Source organism: Phoenix dactylifera, chromosome 11 (genome assembly GCF_051530095.1).
Source record: "Phoenix dactylifera cultivar Ajwa chromosome 11, Ajwa_hap1_PhDact_Kaust_v1.1, whole genome shotgun sequence".
NCBI lineage: Eukaryota > Viridiplantae > Streptophyta > Magnoliopsida > Arecales > Arecaceae > Phoenix > Phoenix dactylifera.
Genome location: NC_143200.1, coordinates 3,311,984 through 3,321,788, shown reverse-complemented (window position 1 = coordinate 3,321,788; position 9,805 = coordinate 3,311,984). Strand labels below are relative to the sequence as shown.

General features: G+C 45.1%; 1 long non-coding RNA gene across 1 annotated transcript; it reads left to right on the top strand.

Moving 5' to 3' along the window:
• Positions 1-825: 825 nt before the first annotated feature.
• LOC148700564 (uncharacterized) lies at positions 826-9,399 on the top strand. Its single transcript, XR_016397775.1, has 3 exons — positions 826-1,059; positions 1,943-2,042; positions 7,695-9,399. It is a non-coding gene; the product is annotated as an uncharacterized LOC148700564 (long non-coding RNA).
• The last annotated feature ends 406 nt before the right edge of the window (positions 9,400-9,805 follow it).

The window sequence follows — 9,805 nt, the reverse complement described above, 5'->3', positions numbered from 1 at the left end:
TATATATATATATATAGTTTAAACTTTACAAAATTCTCTCCAGGTCTTAGTTAAATCTGCACAAATTAGTTTTCTTTGCATTTCCTTTTTGGAAAATAACAATGAGAGTGCCACAATAATCCATCAAATGCAAGATCACTACCCACACAAGTGTCTTCTAAGCTCCTTTTGCATTTTAAAAACATGATTATATCTCCAATATTCAGATAATGGAATTAACTTCTATTTTTTTTCCTTTTCTAAAAAAAAAAGTACTAGAGAGGAGAAAAGAAAATATTTTTGGAGAATATAGTGGGAATTATATTTTTCTCGACATATCCTTGTTAAACACAGGTGAGCCAACTAATAATTCCAAATTCCAAGGATACATGTCCAAACATTATGATTGAGATTCCTCACCTAAGCCCACCTAATTTTTTAGTATGACAAGTACTGCATGATGAGACTCCTCACCGAGGAGGAGGAGGAGGAGATTTTTTTAGTAGGACAAGTACTGCATGTTGAGATTGCATTGAAACCCCCGGTCCCCCAACTCAGCATGTCCATACGGCACTCCTTTCTTGAGGATAGCATGCTTCATAATACATGGTTATCCCCCAAGTTGCTGACGAGAAGTGATGAGACTTCTCGTGTTTTATCTTCCATTTATGACAATCCAATAGTTTCCTAGAGGGTAACTGTTATACCCAAACCCCCCCCCCCCCCCCCCCCCCCCCCAAAAAAAAAAAAAAAAAGGGGTGGATGGGCCGGCCCGAAAAGACCGGGCCCATCCACCATTTACGATCGTGCCTAGGGCAGATCGTGGGAGGAGTAACACCACAAAAAAAAAAAGGGGAAGGGGGAGAGCGGCGGCGGCGGCGGCAGCGTCCGGGGAGAGGCGATCGTCGGAGGAGACCGAGCGTCGGAGCCGAGAACCGGCCGACCGTGGAGGAAGCTTTAAAACTCTTCCTTCCTTCAAGAAGATCCCCACAAATCGGGTGAAGAAGCTTGGGGATCCGAGGGTCTTCCTCCTCCGATTTTCCGCCGGAAAGGTCGCCGGAACACCCCCACCGGACCGAGGTAAGCATGGTTCCTTCCTTTGTGTTTTATTTCCTGGATTTGGGGCGGCGTGGGTGAAGTTTTTGGCCGGTGAGATCGCCGGAGAAGAGTTCGAAACAGGGAACCCCTGTTTCGGCTTCTCTTTTTCGGATTTTGTAGCCGCCGCCGGCCGCCGGGTTGGCCGGATCCATGGAAGCTGGGTTGAATCTGGACTGTGGGAGGTTTTCGTGAGGAATTTCTAGGGTTAACTGAAGATGGGAAGTGTGGATCCGAGGCTTTCTCCCTCGTGATCCCATCCCCTTTCCCTCTTCCTCTCGTCGGTTGGCCGCCGACTGGTGACGACGGTGAGAGCCACTGTGGCTGCCGTCGGGTGGGGGAGCCGAGCCACCATTAGAGTGGTCTGCCGTTGATGATGGAGGAGGGGGGAAGGGAGGAAAGAGGTCATGCCGGTTCTTGGGAGAAGAAGAGGAAGGGACCACCTCTTTCTCTCTCTCTTGGCCGGCCACCATCGCCGGCGACTGCAACAGTGGCGGCCGGCGATGGTTCGACCAGTGGTGTTGTCGGGTTGGGGAAGGAGAGGGCACATCTATCAGGGCTATTGGCCTTGGATCAAAAAGATTTGAGGGAGGGAGATGTATTCCCAACCATGAAGAGAGAGGAATCATTCCTTTATGTTGGTCTCTTCATCGGGACCGGCCATCGTCGCCGGCATGGCTGCGGCCACGGCTGGCGACGACATAGGCCGATGGTACAAGGTGGGAGTCGGGCCACCCCGACTGCCCTAGATCTGGAGGGATTGAGATGTTTGGGGATCTGGTGATGGACCCCATAGTAGATGTGAATTATGGTTTAGAATATTTAAATATTAAATAATTTAGTTTGTGATTTATAATTGATGTTGTAGGAGAAGAGTCAGCGGTGCCAGGAGGTTTTGATCAGGGGACTCAGCACCCCAGCTCGTAGGTTGTGATCCAGATCTGTATTTGAGTCAGTCTACAATTTCTGTAAGGATCCTTGTACGCCAATCCTGCATGATAAAATATTTTTATACTTAGATATGTATGATATGCTATGATCCAAACAAATCAAGAATAGTTTTATATTAAATTATATTTTGATCGTGTTGGCTTGTGGTTGATATTATGATCGTATTTGCTTGTGGTTGGTATCATGATGGATGCATGCATGCGCATAACCTATACCTACATAATTGGACTGATGGATGTGGTGCTCTAAACTAACCATGTGATATTGGTTGCCCCGTCACGGGCTGGAAACGTGACCGTGGTTAGTTTAAAGCCGGAAATAAATAAAAAGGATTTGATGTGTGGAGGTAAACTGGATTGTATGAAAAGGAACTTTGGGTTTATTTTGTTATTATGGCAGGCCCCGTCACAGGCTAAAAATGTGGTACTTTGGTGATGCAGCACCAGTGCGGGGAAGAGAAGAAGAAGAAAGAACAAGAGAGGAAGAAGGAAGAAGAGGTTCTAGAGACACAGGAAGAAGAGAAGGGGAGGAGGAGGAGGAAGAATAAGATCTGGGGGAAAAGAAATTCTTAATCATTCATTAAACCCTAATCATGAAAATAGTTCCCTATATATAGGGCCCAAATACACAACTTGCATAAACCCCCCTTACACAGAAATAAATCCTAATGAACCCACAAATAACACAAATAAGCCCTAAAATGCAAATAAGCCCAGAAATAAAATAAACTACAAATAAACCCTAGAATGCAAATAAGCCCAAAAATAAAATAATAAAATAAATATGCAAATAAACGAGTCTGGCTCAATCCGGGGGCTCAGGATCATCTGGATGAAGGGCTCTGATGTCCCCATCAACTCCTCCCGGGTGAGAAAAACTCGACCCCGTCGAGTACAGGTCTGGCCGGCTGTCGTACTGCTCCAGAAGATCGGGGTCAATGCGCTGCAACTGTGCTTTGGAAATCCACGTCACATCAGACTTTGGTCGACCTTTCCACCGAACAAGGTAACGTTGGTAACCACCGTTCCTGCTTGAAATAACCTGCTCATCCAATATATGTTCTATTTGTTCTCTGCGTGCATGAAATTTGGGAGGTGGTGGCTCAACAGCAGGTAATAGGGCAGGGTATCCAACATAGGCAGGTATATCAATAAAGGGGTCGGAAGGCAGGAATATTATCTTTTTGTATGGGACTAAATCTTCAATATTAAATGTCGCACTAATCCCATAGTCATCAGGAAGATCCACAACATATGCATTCGAACTGGTTTTCTTTAAGATTTTGAACTGTTCTGCACTACAAATTTGCAATTTCTTAAACGTTTCCGAAGAAAGTCGTTCAAACCTAATTCTTATCATGATGTAATCTCTTTCACTTAACTCATTATAACGTCTGTGTAAATCAGCAAAGGATTTATATTTTAAGTTATTAAAGTGACTACAATTGCTGATTTCTCGATGCAATGAATCTGGATGTGATACAATTGATTGTGCAGACTCAAAGACTCTATACTGATGAGAAATGAAAAACAGGTCTATGGGTTGCCTAAGTTTGTAATCATGCACTACTTCGAATGGACTCATACCTATGGACTTGTTAACCGAACTATTACATGCAAACTCAACTGTCGGTAACATTAAATTCCAGGTCCTAGCATATGTATTCGGTCTGAGCCTATGATGTAGAAGGTTGGGCAGAGATGCTCCGGGAACTAGATCGATTGCGCGTTGGATATCATGCATTGGAGAAAGTGCATCCGGAAGATCATCAGGGAGTGCATCATGAAACTCCTCTAGAAGAGAAACTACTACTGGGGAATGTTCAAGGTTGGACTCTGCATGGGTATCTTTAGCTACAAGTGCCAATTCAGGTGACTTGCTCTCAATATCTGTCACTACCTCTTCCACAATAGTGATGTGAAGTGGCTTGGTTGTACTTAGATCAATAGTCTCCCTTTGGGAATCATTTTGGACAAAGTCTAATTCTGTAGGTTCGTCTTCAAAGTCTTCTTCATAGTCTTCTATATTTGGTTCATAGACTTCTTCGACATATTCGGCCTCTTGGTTCCTAACTTCTGGTTCAGTAATCGGGTAGGTCTTAGTGGAACATTGGGGCGCTATATGGCCGAATTGTTGACACCTAGAGTATTGGGTTTGGTGCCTAGGAGAGTGGGGAAGAACTACAGGTGGTGCGACCAAACCGATTTTAGTTTGGACTGTAACAGGGGTTGGCGATTTAGGGGTCCTAGAATTTTGCACGAGCTCACGGATCTCTTGTTGGAATTCCTTGTTTCCAGCCCGCATGGCAACGATTTGTTCTAAGAGAGACCTCAAAATGTCGGAATTCATGGTAGCTACAGGGGTTTTAGGTTGATTGAGATAGTGCTCCATATCACTACAGGTTGGCTTGCACTGATGACACTGGGTGATGATGTGAAATGTAGTGTCACTAATGAAACCCTTATAAGTATGATGCAGGACCAGATTTGATGCAGGACAACCTACTAATGCAATCTATTATGATTTCAGAAATCAGCAAGTCTTCACAATAATAGCTTAAATTTAAATGTTGCTGATTTTTACTTCGGTTATTCAGAATTAAGGATTAAGATTATTCAATTTAAGAAATTAGATTGCAATCAAGTAGTACAGTTGTTCTGATCCTAAATCAATATGATCGAATAATGTTGAGAAACGTCCTGTTACTAGGGTGTGCTAATTTAATGTCAAGATTTAAAGGGTAATAGGACGGGTTCGGAAGTGAGAGGTTCAATGTTCTGAATTATAACAGCAATATAAGTTTTCAAAATGTGGCTATCATGCAAGAGAACTAGAACATAATTAAATGAACAAGCCAGAAAAAGTAGAAACCTATCACCTGTGGCGGATGCAGTCAACCAGAATCGTCTGCTCGTGGAGTCTCGGACACGAAGTTGGCGCCGGGCAGAGCTAGCTGGAGTTATGGACCTGCATCTACAGCACAAGGCTTCCGGGGCTGTTGAAATGGGCTGAAGAACAATCTGGTTTGGGCCTGAGATCGGACCTGCAGCCGCTTGGGCTTGGGCCGCGCTCAATTGATGGCGCACGGGCTTGGGCCAGTACAGAAGCAAGAGCGGCTGGGGCCTTGGTTCGTGCGGGAAAGATGGATGGCCAAGGGGGAGAGCAGATGAGGGAGGCGACGGTGATGGCCAAGGGGGAGAGCAGATGAGGGAGGCGACGGTTGGGATGGCGGCCGAAGTCGGGGAGGTGCTGTGGTGGTACTCGGGGTGGCGGTGGCGAGGATGGCGTGGGTCCGGTGTCGTTCACGGGAGACGTCCTCGGGTCGCAGTGAAGGCGGACACGGCGGCGGCGGCGGCGGACGAGGCTCGGTGGAGACGGAGCCCGGCGGAGGTGGCGCAACAGAGATGGAGCGGCAGAGAGAAGGCTGCCGCGAAAGATGAGCGGCGGCATACTCGGCGAGGCGGCGGAAATGGGGTTGGCACGACGGCGGCGAGGAGGAAAGGCGGAGCGGCTGGTGGTGGCGCTGCAGGCGGAGCTCGGCGACGGCGGCGAAGGGGTGGCACGACGGCGGCGAGGAGGAAAGGCGGAGCGGCCAGAGGCGGCGCTGCAAGCGGAGCTCGGCGACGGCGGCGAAGGGGACAGTGGAAACCCTAGGGTTTCCTTTTCGGCAGAACAGAGGTTGGTATTTTTTTTTTTTGAGGGGAAACACGTGCAGGTCACGTGATCCGACTTCTTCTTTTTTTTTTTTTTTTTTTTTTTGAGACACGTGAGATCACGTGTGTTGTTATAACCTTGGATCCGGTCGGATTCGGGTTGTCGGGCGTGAACCGCTCCGATAACCCGTTAGTTCCTCACGTGCAAGGCACGTGTATTTTTTTTTTTTTTTTTTGGAATGGATCCGGGCTAGCAGAAAAACGGGTAACGGGTTTGGATCTTACCCGTTAGGTTTGTTTTCTTCAACCTCCCGATGGTTTCGGGAGAAGGCTCCGATCTTCACGGCGATGGCGGTGGCCGGGGCTCTGGGACCTATGGCGGCGGGCGGGGCCGGTCACGGGCTCCGGCCGGCGGCGCTTCCGGTGACGCGTCGGCAGTCACGGCTGCGGCTCCGTGACCTGCAGCGGGGGATGGCTGGTGTTCCCGGGTTTGCCACGGGTCGGCCGTGGGCGGCGCGGGCGAGCTGGTGGCGCTGCTGACGTTGTGCGCGGGGTGAAGGCGGCCGTGGGCGCGACGGGTGGTGGGATTTGGCTCCTCCGACGGTGGGCTCGGGCCTTCACTGGGCAGCGGCGGCGACTGATGGATCAAGTCAGAGAGACGCGAAGGAGAGTCTGGTGCAGGGGCTGTGGCTCTTTCTTCTCTCTCGGCTGCAGAACTTTTTTTTTTTTTTTTTTTTTTTTTGCTCTGGTGAAGACACAGACCGAGAGAGAGGGGGGGTCGGATGCGGATGGCTGTCGATCTGGGCCTTCACAGACTCGGCAGTGATCCTTTTTTTTTTTTTTTTTTTTGGTGAGCGGACTGACAGAGGGAAGGGGTCTGTTCTTGTTGTTGATGGTAACCGAGGGAAAGAAAAACTGTTGACGGATCGGGGCTTTGGCAATAGAAGCAAAACCGGTTGCTCTGATACCAAGTTGATGCAGCACCAGTGCGGGGAAGAGAAGAAGAAGGAAGAACAAGAGAGGAAGAAGGAAGAAGAGGTTCTAGAGACACAGGAAGAAGAGAAGGGGAGGAGGAGGAGGAAGAATAAGATCTGGGGGAAAAGAAATTCTTAATCATTCATTAAACCCTAATCATGAAAATAGTTTCCTATATATAGGGCCCAAATACACAACTTGCATAAACCCCCCTTACACAGAAATAAATCCTAATGAACCCACAAATAACACAAATAAGCCCTAAAATGCAAATAAGCCCAGAAATAAAATAAACTACAAATAAACCCTAGAATGCAAATAAGCCCAAAAATAAAATAATAAAATAAATATGCAAATAAACGAGTCTGGCTCAATCCGGGGGCTCAGGATCATCTGGATGAAGGGCTCTGATGTCCCCATCATTTGGTAGGCCCCCTCACAGGCTAGAAATGTGGAACTATAATGTGCAGGCCCTGCCACAGGCTGAAAATGTGATACTTTGGTAGGCCCCCTCACAGGCTAGAAATGTGGAACTATAATGTGCAGGCCCCGCCACAGGCTAAAAATGTGATACTTTGGTAGGCCCCATCACAGGCTAGAAATGTGGAACTATAATGTGCAGGCCCCGCCACAGGCTGAAAATGTGATAATTTGGTAGCCCTACCACAGGCTGAGAAATGTGACCCAGATTTGGCCCAAAGTTGGAAAGATAATTGATCCGGATCAAGTTAACATGGAATGGGAAGAAAAAGCATTGAAAATAGTCATAGTGATTTATAAGCTATATATATACTATATCATTCTTATGTGGCCAGACTTTCATTGATGTTTGATGTATAATTATGGACTTTTATTGATGCTTGATGTTCATAATTATATTGATTATTTGAGTCTTATGGAAACTGTTTATGATTTCATAAAATGTGCATCGATTTGTCGTGGTTTTCGAATTCATATTATTATCGTGTTGGTATGGATGTGTAAGGATTCTTACTGGGCTGTAAAGCTCACCCTCATCTTCTTCTTTCTTTTTCTTACCAGAGTTGCAGGATGCATAGTTTTGGATGGGATGGGCGCAGAGTGCGAGTACCAGAGTCATTAGTTAGTTAGTTGTTTGTCCTTCTTTGATGTCGATGAATATTTGAAGAGCTCGTAATTGAACTATTTGTTTATTTTGACATGTCGGATTTGTCTATTTGAATTATTAGATTAATTGTGGATTTATTGGAATTTTGTTAATTATAGGCCTTGCATGATCTTTAGGGCACTGCTCTAGGGCTCATGCGGCCGGTCGCGCACCGGACCCGGGTGCGAGGTTCGGGGCGTGACAGAGTGGTATCAGAGCCAAGTTAAGGTATCCTAGGGTTTATGTTCAGGTGAGTATCAGTGGAGAATTATGATAGAAAAACTATCAGAGATTTGGTTTATAATCACTTGAGATTGTAACAAGAATGATATTATAATCTAAGGTTTAAGACCACTAGGGACTGTGGCCTTAGTGGCATTAAAGTTTGAGGTTTAAGATTATTGGAAAATGTGACCAGTTGGAATCTGAGCATATGTTTAAGATCACTAGGGATCGTGACAGAAATATATCATAGCTTCAGGTTATGATCACTTGGGATATGACAATTAAATTCAGTGCTTAAGGTGTAAGATCACTGGGCATTGTGATAAAATGTATGCATCGGATTTGGTTTTCGATGAGTGTAGAAGGAAATATAAATTGTTTTTGATCATGATAAGAGAGGTTTGACCTAAGATAAGTGTAGAAAGGTCAACAATGGCATATCGGTTATATCATGTGCAGATGTTATTTAAATGACCTGGAAGTTCAAACTTGATATGGGTTTTGATGCGATCGTACTTTTGGTTTTGCTAATTATTAGAGTGGGGTTTGTACGTAGATCTTCCATAGTATTGGAATGAGCTAAGAAGATTTCATAATATTGAAAGGAATGTTCTTCGAAGTTGAATATGTATGTGGATTATATCTGGTGTTGGTATGTTGGATATTGCAAATAGGTCTATTTCCTATTGATGTATTTGATTATCTTGAGGCCATAGAGTATGCATATTGATGGGGAAATTCTAATTATTTGAATTCTCATGTTTGGATTGGGCTACTGGATTTTACTTATAATTGTAGAAGACTATTTGATGCGTTAATTTAAAACTCAAGTCTAGGTTTAAGATTTGAGCAGGGATCTTTTGTCATTGTTGATGAAGCAACTAATAAATGTCATATTGAGTAGAGACTTCGGTCATGAGATGCTTACATGAATTATCATATATAGCATTACTGATGGATATTAAGGATCTTGGTGAAGGAAGATCTGGAGATCGATCGAGTTAAATTCTAATCATAGTGTATTGGCTCAATGACTTCTAACCCATTGAGTTTGAAGTAAATTCTGTTGGAAGAAAAATCAATGTAGCTTTTCTAATTAAATTGCAAAGGGAATACAAGAATTACCCCCTTTAAATTAAGCCTAGATATTTTGGATTCTAAGAAGGTTGTGGAGATCACGTAGTGACCTTAAACTTGACTAAAGGATTGGGGGTTAGTTATGGTAAGTACACTCTATATAAATTGAGGACAAAAAGATCTAGAGGTTTTGCTCTAGTTTTACTTGAAAAATTGAAATTTGGATTTTCTTAGTCTCAATGCAAAATGATACTTTAGTCAGAAATCATTTTATGAATTTAGAGAATTTGATGAGTTAGATCAGAGTGCGCAGCGGAAGTGTAGCGGGCTCGGCTCCAGGCAGCTGAGATTGTTTAGTCATATCTATTGGATAGACCTTCAATAACTCGAGACATCTGGAGCTCTACTTCTGCTCATGGAGCATTACGTACGGTGTTCTTCACCCGAGAGCTCCCACCTTCGAGTTTTCTGAAGGTCAATTTCGACGGATGTGTACTGGATGGCAGTAGGAGAGGTGGTGCCGGCCTTATCATCAGGGATCTAGACTCTAGAGTGATTGCAGCTGATGGTTGCCAGATCTTCAATACCTCGGTCCCTGGGGCTAAGTTGAGGGCGGCTTGGGCTTGTCTGGGTTATGCTCGGCGGGTTCTGCAGGCTAGAGCTGTTATGCTGGAGGGAGATTCGGCAACGGTTATTGGCATCACTCACTGCTTAGAGATATTCC